At 41.4% G+C, this 15356-nt stretch overlaps 1 non-coding gene across 1 annotated transcript; it reads right to left on the bottom strand.

Moving 5' to 3' along the window:
* Positions 1-1513: 1513 nt before the first annotated feature.
* LOC122120941 lies at positions 1514-1638 on the bottom strand. The gene has a single exon (XR_006149843.1). It is a non-coding gene; the product is annotated as a small nucleolar RNA SNORA40 (small nucleolar RNA).
* Between the last annotated feature and the right edge of the window lie 13718 nt (positions 1639-15356).

Below are 15356 nucleotides of genomic sequence, written 5' to 3'. Positions count from 1 at the left end.
CATAAATATTTGTTACCACAATTCCCCACTGGACTAGATCACAATTTTTTAAATCAAGATATCTCTCTGTTGTCATCCACAGATGCATTGAATGTTAGAGTCGTTTGTGCCTCTCCTGACCCTCTGGAAATCTCAAGCTGGAGCCCTTCCAGTTGCAGAGCAGAGCTCTGTGAAGTCTTAGCATACTGCTGCTGCAATGCCTTTCCTGGCCTTACAGGGACCTTCTGCATCCCAACCACCTCCCAACCTTAAGACATGTCCTTAAGAAATGTCCTACTGGTACCACTGCTGGCAGGATTATAAATAGTACAACCATTACGGAAAACAGAACTAGGACTGCCATGACTGGATATGTGTGTGTGTGTGTGTGTGTGTGTGTGTGTGTGTGTGTATGTGTGTGAACAGTCCAGCAAAAACATCTTCATACTCATGTTTGTTGAAGTATTATCATCCACAATTGTCAAGACAGGGGGTAAAATATTCTATTTGTGTGTGTGTGTGTGTGTGTGTGTGTGTGTGTGTGTGTGTGTGTGTATTGTATTAGGTAAAATAAGCTAGAAACAGAAAGACAGGGACTGCAAATCCCCATCCCTATATAGAGGCTACAAGTAGACCATAAAGAAGAGTTGCTGGGCGCTGGTGGCTCACACCTGTAATCCTAGCTACTCAGGAGGCTGAGATCTGAGGATGGTTAATCTCCAATTAACCATTAGAAAACTGGAAGTGGAGTTGTGGCTCAAACGTAGAGTGCTAGTCTTGAACAGAAGAGCTAAAGAACAGCACCCAGGCCCAGGGTTCAAGCCCCATGACCAACAAAAAAAAAAGAAAAGAAAAAAGAAGAAAAGTCGAGTAGATAGAGATGACCTGAGGGAAGGGAAGACAGTAAGGGGATGGATTACAAAGTATGATTAGCACAAAGAAGGCATTCTGATGTTCTATAGCAACACAGGACAGCCACTATCTAAAGCAATTTATCATCCATTTCAGAATAAATGGGGAAAAGTTAGAAGGCTCCCAACCCATAGAAATGATCATATTTAGAAAAGTGGAAATGGCAGTTATCTTAGTTTCACTACTGAATTTTGTATATGTGAAATGGGAAAAACTAAATTATAATATTGAATTATAATATTGAGATTTAATTATAATATTGTATCCCATAAAGAAGTATAAATGGGATGTCTATTAAATAATAAAAAATAAATTTCCCATCCTTGTCCCCATCTACAGCATCCCATGAGGCCAAGTGTGGGGAGGGAGAGGAGGGACTAGCTGGGCTAGAACTGGCATTGGTTTGCATTGCTTGACAGTTATATTAGAAATCAAAGCTTTGTAGTATATATCAATACCTTGTTTAGGGATGGTAGGTAAAATCAATCATCTCTGCTTCAGAAATGGGTTTGTGAACAACAGTGGAAACAGGTGTGCACTTCTTTTTTTAATTTTACATCAACTTTATTCTGAGAGCAACTTGTGTGAGTTAAAGCCTCACATTGCCAAATGTTGGAGTAATCATATTCCTTCTTACATGTACCAAAATCTCATATCGGCAATGAGTTCTGGGTTGCAAAAGAGGATTTACTGTTTGCACCTGTCTTTAAGGCTTTGATACAAATTAAACAAAGACACACATATGCTCTGAGGTGTGCACTTCTTAGTCAGTCCTTAGCAGCTACACTTGGCTTTGTCCAAGTCTGACCTTGAGCAAGTGGGCCTTGAGCAAGCAGGATTGTCCCCCAGTGCTGCTACTGACACTGCTCACAGACTGAATTTCCAGCCTCATTCTCTGTATTGCCGACCTGTTTTCAAGTGTAAGCTGATGAATGCACACTGCTCATCTGTGAAGCAGTTTCATGGCCCCTGGGCATTTCAGTGCAGTGAGACAAAACCTTTCAATCCAACCCAGGCATCAAGAAACAGTGGAAACCTCGACTTCATTGGTTGTCAGTCCTGCAAGGCTCAGGAATGCTTCCTGGGTGGGTGGAGTCTCCTCTGCACCTGCTCCCCTTGCAATGCAGATACACAACCCCAATCCGTGGAGTCTGTGAGCATGCACGCATGCCTGTGCCCATGTGTGTGCCTCTGTGTATGTGTGTGTGTGTGTGTGTGTAGGTGTGTGTGTGTGTGTGTATGTGTGTGTGTGTGTGTGACTGAGATTTGTGTTCAGGGCTATTTGCTTGCTAGACAAACCCTCTACCACTTGAACCATGTCCCCAGCCCTTTTGGATTTTAGTTTACTTTTCAGATAGGGTCTCTGAGGGTTTGTGCTGACACTGGGCACAGATAGCAAAAGTCCTACTTCATTCTCCCAAGTAGCTGTGATTACAGAGGTGAAACACTTGCTTGTTTATTGAAACAGGGTTTCACTAAGTTTTGCTGGGGCTGGCCTCGAACTACTACCTTCCCATCTCCTCTTCCCCTGTAGCTGGCTTTTTTTGCTCACAGCCAGTGCTTTACCACTTGAGCCATGCCTCCAGATGCTTACCCCTCTGTGGCTGAGATTGTAGGCATGAGCTACCCTATTAGGCCTCCAATGTGGGTTGCATGCTTGAGCAACCAGTGACTGGAACTAAGGTTGGTGGGGGAGTCTGTTTCTGGAGGGAGAAGAGAGTGCAGAGTGGGGGCTGTGCTCATCAGTGCCCTATGCTAGTGTCATCTACAGTGGTTCATGACAATTGCACATATGTTCAAAGCAGTTAGAGACCTGCCCCATAAACACCATTCTTTTTGTCTGTTTTTAATTTTAAAGGTGATGTACAGAGTGGTTACTGTTACATAAGTCAGGTAATGAATACATTTCTTTTTGAACAGTGCCACCCCTCTCTCATTTTCTCCTAGATTTTTTCCTCCCAATCCCCTTCCCCCCAAGTTGTAAAGTTTATTTTCAATATAATGTCTAGTGGATATCACTGCAGCATTAGTTCACATTTGTCTCACCATTTCTGTGCTTCCCTTTCTCCTCCCAAAATCGGATAAACTTACATACAAGACAATGGGAATAGTAATTTTAAAAAGCGACAAAAGGGAGGAAAACAGAAGAAAAAAGGAAAAAACAAAGAAACAGTCCAAAAAAAAAACCTCTCTTGTTCCCATTTTTTGGAGTTCATTTTGATAAGCATCATGGTATATGATCATCCTTGAGCTTTTATGATCCTCTCCTAAGAATATCCTCCTTTGACAACCACCATTCTTTATAACATTTTGTTTTCTCTGTCATTTTGAGGAGAAGGATTATGAAGTTTTAGAACTACTCAGCATTCGTCTCTTCTCTTTTTTCTTCTCTTCTTTCTTTTCTTTTCTCCTCTTCCTCCTCCTCCCACTCCTCTTTCTTCCCAGGGCTGTTGGCATACTTGCTTAGCTGTCATTCTACCACTTGATTCATGCCTCCATCCTGACATTTTACTGGCTAGTTGGAGATGGAGTCTCACAGACTTTACTGCTTGGGCTAGTTTTAAGCCATACTCTCTGGATCTCAGCCTCTTGAGTAGCTATAGTTACAGGTATGTGCCACCAGAACCCAGTTAGAACTTCTCACCTTTGGGGGTGCTTTCCTTTCAGCATGCCTCGCTTCCCTAAATTCTGTATCCTGTGATGCTTAATCTGTGACTGTTATATGTCACCTTCACTAATACATAGCTATATTCCAGATTCCTTAAAAGTCTTTTAAATTTACTATGTAGAAAAAAATAACAAAATTAAAAACCAAGTAAACCCCAAATAACCCTAAACAGATAGATGAATAACTCATGCCAGAGTCTCACGTAGGTCACCAGTGAGGACTGGCATCATGGCAGGACCCAGGGCACCCATTCCGTCCTGAGTCCCATCACAGAGGTTCAGTTTTGTTTGCTTCAACTTTATTTCACTTGGACAATGCAGGATGTGTTATTTTCCATGTGGCTGCCTTTACTTAGTTAATATTATGTCTACGCAACCCCCTTGAAGCCATCCCCCATCAAGGGGGATGGCTTCATTTGTGCTGTGTGCTCTCCCTTTGTGTAAATACACCACAACACATTTGTTCATCTTGTAACTGTCTATAGCCATCTGGGTTGATTCTGTGGCTGAGCTGTTACAAATAACACTTCAATTGACCTTTCATTTTCCACATGTCTCAATGCAGATGTGATGTGCTTCTCTTGGGTACATGGTGTTGGAAGTGGAGTTACTGGGTCTGAAGAAATGTTCACATGCCAATTTAGTTGTGATTGCCAAGATCTTCTCTAAAGATGTTGTTTGGATTGGCTTTACCCCTCCCATAATTCAGCCTCTCATGAAAAATCTAGTGTTCTCTAACAAATACTCATTTCCCATGTTTAAATTTTACAGGGGGGGGGGGAAGTCTTTTACAGAATCACATGTTTTCAGAGTTTAAAAGAATAAAAAAGAAAATTGCAAACAAAGTAGCTCCGGCTTCCTATGCTGTATGTCTGGAACCAAAATTCAAGGTGGGAAAGAATTTCCAGAGCCTTTGTCTTCTAATGTAAGCAGGTTATCTCTCCTGAGCTAGATTTTATTTCTGCTCTTTCATTTCTTTCTAGCCCTTAATATTAGTGTGAAATAACGCTTCAGCCCATTATGTGTGTTTGAGAACAAGACATTTTCTCTGTGGCATCTGAGGTCTTAGCTGGAAAGTAATCAAAGCAAACACATTTAAATGTGTATTCCTCACGCTGGGCACCAGTGGCTCACACCTGGAAGCCCACCTTCTCAGGAGGCGGAGATCAAAGTCAGCTGAGGCAGGAAATTACTTGATTCTATCTCCAATTAACCAGCAAAAATGTTGAGCTGGAGGCATGACTCTAGGGATACAACCCATGTGAGGATATAAAACAGAGTTCATGCCCCAGTACCAGCAAAAACTGCATAAGTATATAATAAAAACAAGAGTATATTCCTCAGGCATCATCATTACATGCTCAAAACTACCAATTTTCTACAGAAAAGAGTGAATTATTAGACACATAATCTGGTCTTTTTCTCACTCGTATTTTTTTATGCACGTATGGTGGAAAACCCAAACTGTGGAAAAAAAATTGTAATGCCTTTCTTTAGATTTGTTTCTTGTCTGTATGTTTTTTGTTATGTGGCTATGTGGGCTATGGAAAATTAATAAAGTATATTTTTTTCAGAAAAAGTAGTTGTAAGACTTACTCAATTAAGAGCAGTTGAACTGTGGTTCCAATACTGAGAATATCTATTAATCAGCTTCAACACAACCACAATTCAGATTTTATTTTCATGTTAGACAGGGATGTTGCAAAGAAATGGTGTGAACTGGAAAGAAAGATATTTATTTGTCATTGTTGTTGTTTTGTTTTGTTAGTTTTTTTTGTGTGTGTGTGTGTTGGTTGTGGGGCTTGAACTCTGGGCTTGGGTGCTATCCCTGTACTCTTCAGCTCAAGGCGAGCGCTGTATGGCTTGAGCCACAGTGCCACTTCCGGTTTTCTAGTGGTTTATTGGAGATAAGAGTCTCACGGACTTTTCTGCCAGGGCTGGTTTTGAACCATGATCCTCAGATCTCAGCCTCCTAATTAGCTGGGATTACAGGCATGAGCCACCGATGCCCAGCTGTTTTGTTAGTTTTTGGTGCTGGTCCTGGACCTTGAACTCAGTGCCTAGGTGCTGTCCCTGAGGCATTTTGTGCTCAAAGCTAGTGCTCTACCACTTAGAAGCACAGTGCCACTTCTGGTTTTCTGGTGGTTAATTGGCAATAAGAGTCTCATGGACTTTCCTTCCCAGGCTGGCTTTGGACTGTGATCCTCAAGTCTCAGCCTCCTGAGTAGCTGGGATTATAGGTGTGAGCCACCAGTGCCCAGCTGGCCTTTGATTTTTAAATGTGTTCTTTCCATGGCATCCTTAGTTGACTCCCACTCTTTGGAATTCTTGGCTTATTTGAATTGAAGACAGATAAACAAACAACCAATTGAGAGATGTTTACCGAACATAAAATGTCAGAAACATCCCATCCTGTCATCCTATTGGAAAATCAAATGTGGAAAGTTATCAGTAAAATTTCAGCCCTGATATACAAGGAGATTAGAATTTATCCTCTTGTCTTCATACAAGAAAATGCTGAACAAATAAAACAAATTAAATATTAATCACTTTGCTTGCACACATCAGAGAATCTAGGCTTCAGGGTGAAATTGAAATCATGAGCTAAATTAGAAGCCCCTTCACCCCAAAACTGCTACCTAAGTGGTAAACTGGACAAAGTACTGGAGACTTGTGTATTGTGGTTCAAGGCCAGCCTGGACATAAAAATCTGTGAGACTCCATCTCACTCAATGGCTGGGCATGGGGATTCCTGTAATCCCAGTGGCACAGGAAACAAAATGGCTAGGAGTAGTGGCATGTGCCTGTCATTTCCAGTGACACAAGGAAGCATAAGGACGGGGATTGCAATCAAGGCAAGTTCTGGCATAAAATGAGATCCTACCTTGAAAATAACCAATGACCAAAGGGGCTGGAGGAATGGCTTGAGTGGTAGAACTTCACTTAGTAAATGTGAGACCCTGAGTTCAATCCCCAGTCCTGCCAAAATAAGGGGGGTCTGACATCAGTATTTATAAGATGAAGAAGGATTCACACTGTAAGAATGTAATGGGTTTGAGGCTGGGCACCCACAAGGTACTCCACCCAACAGTGGCAGAGGGCCCTTGACATCAGCCTTCCTCCTGTGAGTGTCCAGGTGACCTATTCAGAAGCTCCCAAGTCTTGGGCTGGGTTGGGCTGGGGAGGTGTGAGGCTGGAGCTGATGGGAATCAGGTTCCTGAGCGTGGGATGGGGATGACAGAGAGCCAGCCGAGGTGGGAGAATGATCCCTGTGGTAGTTAAGTGGAGTTGGAGATCCTGAGATGGGAGAATGATTCCTGTGTTAGTTAGGTGGAGTTGGAGATCCCAGAATAAACTTATGAATGGATGAAACATCTTTATATGTAAATAGAGGTATAGGTGTGAAAAAATGGAACAATTTGACCACAACATAAACAAGGAATATTAGATTACAACAGAGGCATAGAGTAAGTGTTCATTGACTGGTAATGATGGATCGAATAAGATATTGAATAGAAAAATCTGTAGAGAATTACTTAGTTTGGATTTTGTTTTTGTTTCTGTTTTTTGGTGTGTGTGTGTGTGTGTGTGTGTGTGTGTGTGTGTGTGTGTGTGTGTGTATGCTGGTACTGGGGCTTGAACTTAAGGGCCTCATGCTCTTACTTGGCTTTTTTTGCTCAAGGCTGGTGCTCTAACACTTGAGCCACTTCTCCACTTCTGGCTTTTTGCTAGTTAATTGGAGACAAGAGTCTCTGTTTTGTCTGCCTGGACTGGTTTCAAACGATAGTTCTCAAGTCTCAAACTCCTGAGTAGCTGGATTACAAGTGTGAACCACCAGCCCAGGTATCTTAGACCTAGAATGATCCACAAAGACATGTGATGAAGGTTTGGTCTGTACAGCAGAGCCTCGGAAGAGGCTGTACAGCTGCTAGAGAAGAGTCCTTGGAGGGGATGTGGTACCGGCCCCTCCCATGTCAGCCTCTGCTCCCTTGCTGCCCATGCAGTGAGCAGTCTTTACTCCTTCCTTCTTATCACGGACTGTGGACTGAAACTGCCAAACTGCAAGTCAGACTTTCTTCCTTATATCTTTATTATCCCAGGCATTTTGTCACAGTGATGGAAGGATATTGTTCTGATGGTTAGAGGCATTCCACTGAGAAAGTCAATATAATCATGCAGACATTCTACCCCCACAAAGGGGAAGCGCTGACATCATGACTTCTTTTCCAAGGGTACAGGAGAGGAAAGGGGAAGAAAAGAGACTATTTGAGCTGGGAGAGCCTGGACAGTATCAGCAATGATGGATCACAAAGAGAGGTTTTGTGTTTAAAGGAGTTATGTGAAGAAAATTATAATTTATCTCTGTGGTCTTCCTCCATCAAACTTATTGCCCTAGCTTACTTGTGGTAAGACGTCAGACACATTCTACTAAAAGAAGCTCATGAAATAATTGCCTCTCACTACTCTAAACTGCCAAGGTCATCAAAAAAGTAGAAGTCTAAAAGAGTCATGGATGAGTTCCCTAAGGAGACATAATGACAATTAAGTAAGGGATTCTGGTCCAGAAAAAGGACATTAAGCCAAAACAAAATAAGCAGAAATGTCAAGTACCTGATTGTGCACTTGTGTTGATGAATTAATTGCAACAAATGCACTATCTGAATGTTAAGATGCCAATCATTAAGAAAATTAGGTCTGGGGTTAGTGATTAGACAGGAACGTCTTCTAAAATTAAGTCCGTTTTTGAAAAGTGGGTTTTTTTTCTTTTGAGGGTCTTGTTATGTTACTTAGTTTAGTCTGGAAGCCCAAGACTCAAGTGATCTCCATGTTTCAGCCTCCTTTGAATAATAACATGGAAAAGCAGGAGGAAGAAGTGATGGAGAAAGACAGGAATAGGAAAAGAAGAGAAGGAGAGAAGGGGGAAGATAAAGAAAGGAGGTTAAGAGAGGGAGAGAAAGAAGGAGGAGGCAAAGGAACAAAGGGAGAGGTGAAGGAGGAGTTTGGAAAGGAAACGAGTGGGAGTAAAGAGATGATGACAAAGGAGAACTACACTAGAGATCACAGGAAAAAATATCATCACTCATTTACTTGGCTTGATTGTGTTTGCAAGGTCATTGCCTAGCCCCAATAATGGAAGACAGGTTGCGATTTAAGACCTCAGCTGACCAGGTGCTGATGGCTCATGCCTGTAATCCTAGCTACCAAGGAGGCTAAGATCTGAGGATCACAGTTCAAAGTCAGCTTGGGCAGGGAAAGTCCATGAGACTTCATCTCCAATTAACCACAAAATGTCAGAATTGGAGGTGTGGCTCAAGTAGTAGAGTGCTAGCCTTGAGCAAAAGAGCTCAGGGATAAAGCACAGGCCTTGAATTTAAGGTCTAGGACTGGCACCAACCCCCCCCTCCCCCAGATGTTGTCCAGAAGTGTAAGAGTTTCTGCCTTCCCTCAGGCAGGCAGACTGCATGGCAGTCCTAAATTTGAGGACTAAATTCTAGGACTTAGGCAGACCTAAATTCTAGAAAAATTCCACCAGGAGAAAGAAAAATGACCTCCATATTTTGTCTTCCTATACAGTTTTCTTTTAAAATTTTATTGTCAAGGTGATGTATAGAGATGTCACAGTATATAAGGTAATGAAAACATTTCTTGTCCAACTTGTTACCCCCTCCATTATTTTTCTCCCACTTTTCCTCCCCCAGTCCCTCTCACCAAGTTGTATAGTTAATTTCCAACATATTGTCTTGTGAGTATTGCTGTGTCATTGGTTTGCCCTTTGACCTTTGTCTCACCATTTTATTGTTCCCCTTCCCTTCCCTAATTCAGAAAAGCATATATACAATACCCAGGGCATTAAAATCAAATACAGTAACAACAGGGGATACACCATCGGAAAAAGTAAACATAAAAGAAAAAATAAATTGCTCGGCAAGGGATAGGAGACCTGAATTCTAGAAAAAATTCAACAGAAGAAAAAAAAATGACTCCCACATTTTGTCTTCCTGGACAGTTAAAAAAAAAGCTTGTACACATTCAATGATTCAACTTGAAAATGTGTCACCCATCACCTGGAACAATTTTGGGTAGGAAAAGATGTTCCATTTTCAGAGGAAGCCCCTCAGCACTGTACCAGATGGAAGCATTATGGTTTCCAAATATAGCTGCTATTATTTACACATGGAGGGGCCGCAGGGGCACTGGGCCCACAGATTTTCTTGGGAAACAATACATATTGCCTAAGGCTTCTGAAGTTCATCCACATTTATTTTGCTGTTACAAAGTTAGGAGGGAAAAAAAAAACGCTGAAAATAATCAAATCCCTTGCAAAATGCTTTGGTACATTTTAAGATTCCATTGGTTAATGTTCCTTATTTGTTCTGCAAAATTCTAAAAGACACTGTTTTGCCATAAATGAACTTCAGTGTTCATGTTTGATGTGTTTTCTATAAAAAGTAATAAACAAGTGAACAAGAATTTTCTCATTCATTGGTAGGTTTATTTACTCATTGAAAACTCCAGCTAGTGACCCACATCCATAATTAAAACATACTAGCCACTTGTGGTAGCTCAAATTTTATTCCTAGCTTCTTGTATGGAAGAGATGGGAGGAATCAAGGCTTGAAGCCAGACTGGAATAAAAATTTTTGAAACTCCATCTCAATTAATGGCTGGTTATGTCTGCTATTCGGTATGGAGATGCACAAAGACTGGGCCATGGGATGTTCCCATCCACCCGGGTGACACATAGAAGAACTACTGTCCAGGCTAGCTCAGTCATAAGTCAAGACACACCTTTGAAAATGAATAACTATGGCAAAAAGGGGCAAGAGACATGGCTTAAGAGGTAGGATGCCTGTCTAGCAAGTATAGGCCTTGAATACAACTTCCAGATTGCCTGTACGTGGGTTTCTTTCTCTTTTTTAAATATCTAAATCTAAATACAAACGCCTTTAAATTTTTAAATTTACTTTATTATCATGGTGATGTAGAGTTACACAAGTTACACAAGTCAGTCAATGAGTACATTTCTTTTGGGATAATGTTACCCCTTCCCTCATGCTCTCAAAATGACATTTAAAAAAACCTAGAAAAGAATTTCATAGCAGTATACCGATCATAATTTAGAGATTAATAAAAAATATTTTTCACACTTTTTCAGGGTGAAGAAACATAATTATCACTAGAAATAGTAAAAAAAAATATTATGTACAGAAAGCTGGTTATAAGCTCTGTATGTCTATCAAAATTGTTTCCAAACTTATTTTTTTTTTGCATGTTTTCCCTTACTGAGCTTGAATTCGGGGCTTGGGTACTGTTCATAGCTTTTTTTGCTCAAGGCTAACTCTCTACCACTTGAGCCAAAGTACCACTTTAGCTTTTTGATGGGTAATTGGTGATAAATGTCTCATGGACTTTGCTGGCTGGGTTAGCTTCAAACCTAAATCCTCTGATCTCAGCCTCCTAAGTAGCAACGATTACAGGCATAGGCAATGGTACCCAGCTGTGAGGTTAAAACAATTTGCAGGCCAAATATGTTTGCTACTTTGTTCTTTTCTTTTCCTACATGATATATACATTCATGATATTGATGAAAACAGGTAAAAAGTACAAACAAATAGAGCTCTTGGCCTTGCCCTCTGCCTCAAGTAGATCTGCAAGGATGCGGCTTCCCTCTCCAGAATAAGAGAGAATACCCCCCATGTCATCAGTGAACCCCAGTCTCTCCCTGCCTTCTCTGAGTGCACTCAATGAATCAAAACTCTGCCTTTGAAATGATGTTTAAAGTGTGCATCATAAAAGAGTGCCAAGCTTAGAATCTGTAGATCCTCTATCATTTGTACCAGGTGGTAATAGCCAATAGGGTTTAAGGCAGACCCAGCCATATCTTCTGGAAGGTTGGCCACACATCAGCAAGTACTCAGGGTGCCTCAGGAGGGTGGGGAGGTGGCTGGGGAGGAAGAGGCATGACCTTTGTAAAGAACAAAGGGAGAGGTGGCAAATGTGAGGTAAGAAGTCTGTTTTACATGGAAACCACTGGTTGGAGGCCTGGAGAGCCCACTGGGGTCATAGCTGTGTGGTGCTTGTTGGGATGTACATGCCGTGATGCTGTGGGAGGCTGGGCAGAGGCAGGCTGCTGGAACGGATGCACAGGCATGGGAGATGCCTTGGAAGCTGGCCTCCAAGGGCTGGAAGTCACTGAAGCATGGTAATCCTGGGAAGTGGGAAGCAGAGTGAACAGAGAATGGTGGCCAGATGTCCCTTCTTGGTCACTATGAGATAGGAAGTTAGGAAGAAAGAGGCTAAGGGCTGCACTTCTCATGACCCCATGGGAAACAGGTAGGCAGCTGCACTTTTGAGGTAAGCCAGCTGCAGGAGTAGGCATTCTAGAAGAAATGGGTGCTTGTGGAGAAAAGTGGCAAAAGAATCTAGCCAGAGCTGACCTTGCACTCCATTATGATGCACAAAGGCAAAAATGTCTGCAGGGGAGTGGATGAAGAAGGCAGGTGCTATAACACATAGGTAGACACATCGTGAGCCTCATACAGCCTGGCACAGGTGTGGTCAACAGCCTGGACACCCAGTAGACTGAAAAAACCCAACAACAACAACAGCAACAAAAATCCCCAAACCAAAACAACAAAAAATAATTAGTTATACCCCTATAATAACCCCATAAACATGAAATGTCATTTGCCTTTGGAATAGTTTGTTGGGCTTTTTTTGTCCTGCAATACATCTCCCTCTGCAATGGGTTCAAAACCAGTCAGTGTCTGATTTCTATTCTAGAAGAGACAAAGGTCCATCAGATGGTGACACCCATGCATATTAAACAAACACAAGGCTGTGAGTGGCAGGTGTCACAGTGAGAGATCAACCTGAAACTGCACGGAGAAATATCACGTGGAAATATCCCAGACATACCTTGAGAACCGTGTCACGAGGGCCTGAGACCTCCTGAGCAAGATGCAAACAGTGACAGAGAAGTCTTGGGCTAGCAAAGACCTGAAGAAAATACTGAGAGACCAGTCAAGTGGAAAGAGAGCAAGATGCTCACAAAGAATGTCGTCAAGAGAAGACTGAAGGATGGTGTAGATTAGCTGAGTAGAAGGGAATTAGCTTCAGAACAATTCAACTAAATAAAGGAGCTCCAAAGTAAGTTTGTCAAAAGAGCTAATTCTATTTGAATGCTTCATTGAGAAAAAGCATGATAATCTTCCTCAGGTATCATGTATTTGAATTCATTCTTTCTTGTATTCCTCTGTTATCTATCAAATGCCCACTTTGTTATAGGCCCTAGACACAAGTAGGTAAAATATCCTAAAAGTTCTCAAAACCATGAATTCCAACCCCTCTGTACAGTATGTTCTCAAATAAAATAAAATAAAATTTAAAAAAAAAAAAAAAAACCATGAATTCCAGACAGGAAGAGATTGTCTGAATTAGAGTTGACGTATACAATCTCTTCCTCATTGTTCATCTGTAAAGAAAAGAAATTAAGAGAGATTAATGTTTATCATATGCCTATTACATACCAGGAGTTGCATCCTATAATGCATATAACATATATTTCTGTGGATACTCAAAATAACTCTAATCCAAGGACTTTTATATTGTGTGTGGCAGGGGAGGGGGACCCTAAACTAAGGCTCTGAGGGAATAGTGGTCCAAAAACAACAAGAATAAAAATGAAAGGTCCCTGGGGAACACAGGTATACGATCAACACATTTACTCAACCATGCCAATGAAACACAACTAGAAAAGATAAAACAGAAAGGCTAACATTTGCAATGAAAACCAAACTGAGGTACCAGAGTATTTGCCAACACATTATGCAGATGTTAAAGATGTTAACATTATTGAAGATGTTAAAGAGACTATATTAAGAATGAGACAATCTTTTCTATGAAAGGGGAAGCAAAGATATAAAGCTGTAACTGCCAGGTGCATCAACCACTGTAGCTAAAGCACTGCCAAATGAGCAGTAAGAGTTATACGTGTGTCCCAGAATGTTTTTAGAGAGGAAAACTCCAGTAAAAGCTATGAACTTATGAAAAAGATGAACAAGGAAAGGGAGTTGTCTTGACATTTATCAAGTTTCTATTAAAATTACTGCACAGTGATTTGAAGTGATCCATGCCCACAATGCTAACATAATTCATTGAAATTGGAAAATAAACAACCTTGTAATTCATCAAAATTCTAAGTAAGAAGTTCACACACAAAAATTCTGAATGTTCCAGAAACACAAAAGAATCTTAGTCTCTCCAATATTCAGACAAAATACATCTTCAGCCAATACTGAGAAACTTCTTCACCCAAATCAGATTGGCAAAAGTGCTAAATGCGACTGAAAACATGGACAGATAATTTGCTTGTTCAAGGGCCCATACATTGGCACAACTTTAGGCTGCAATATAGAAATAGCCACTAAAGTTGGAAAGGCACCCCTGCCAAGCCAAGGACTGTGGTACACGTGGATACGCGTGTGTCTGTGAGATCCCATACTCACAGCCACGTTGAGGGAAGACGACATTCATTGTCTGTGATGATGACAAATGGCTATGTCATGTCGAGAAACAACAGGCTCTGTGAAGGTACTATGAAGCTCTATCTGGTGACACTTGTGTCTTTGTGACCAGGGCCATGTGGTTTATAAGAGAGGGAAGGTTCTTGAGATGGCTCCGGGGAGTCTGGAGGTGGTACCCTGGGCTTCCTGGCTGGGACAGGCTTCCGTGAGGGCAGGGTTCTGTGCTCTTTGCTACCCCAGCTTACTTGGGGTTTTGCACAGCAGGAGGAGGGTATGTTAGGATGGAGAAGACAGAAAATGATGGACTTTAGTTTTGAACTTGTGTTCTGGGCAAGCCAGTGGATTTGAGGGAGACCTCTGATTGGCGCTCAGACTTGTGGGTTTGGAATTCTAGAGAGGGACAGGCGGTCAAAGTCCAGTGCTGCAATTGTCCTTAGATAGGGACACATAATAGGTTAGCTGTGGTCATCAGTTTGAAAAAAGAGGGGGGGCAGATGAATGAATGTTATATAGACCCCAACTTGTGAGAGTTCTAACCGGTCATTCAGTTTTTATTCTTTAGGGCACAAACTACAAACACTTGCTTTCCATCCACCTGTATGCCTTCCCTACCCCTCACCTGCCCCTGAGGAAAGCCTGTCTGAGGAAAGCCCAGGGCTCTGGTGGTCCCAGATTTTTACAAGATGTAAACAACAAGGCTCTGAAAAACTGATCACAGAAATGTCCTCTCACTTTTCTCTCCTTTCCAGACTCATACACCCCTCACATTCAATTCCAAACACAGGAGCTTGGTGACTTCAAGGATGAAGGAGAACATATAAATGGAAATTAACTTGATCATGAATGTACTTGAATTTTGATCTTGAGTTTTAATTAGGAAATTTCACCAGGGGTAAAGGAAAAAAAGGTACAATCTCATTCCAAAGAAAAATACAATACAAAATTTTAGGCTTCTAATATTGAAAGATAATGCAAAAGAAAAATACAATACAAAATTTTAGGCTTCTAATATTGAAAGATAATGCAAAAGATATAACTTTGTGGGTCTGGGTTGTGCTATCTGAGTGTGAACGTGAGTGGCAGTGCACTGTAACCACTCTGAAAGAAGCATTCTTGGGTACTTGTGTCTCTGTGTGTGAAGGGGAACATTTTTGACATCGCTCCCAGAAGCTCCAGCAACCAAATGTCAGGAATAATGAGGGCAGATCGTTCAAGGAACAGCAGAGAGGTCCCTCTAAAGCATCTGTATTCCACATGATCCATCGAATGTGA

This window comes from Dipodomys spectabilis, unplaced genomic scaffold (assembly GCF_019054845.1).
Source record: "Dipodomys spectabilis isolate Male_0828 unplaced genomic scaffold, ASM1905484v1 ptg000178l, whole genome shotgun sequence".
NCBI classification, from domain to species: domain Eukaryota; kingdom Metazoa; phylum Chordata; class Mammalia; order Rodentia; family Heteromyidae; genus Dipodomys; species Dipodomys spectabilis.
This window is presented reverse-complemented; position numbering and strand designations above follow the sequence as displayed.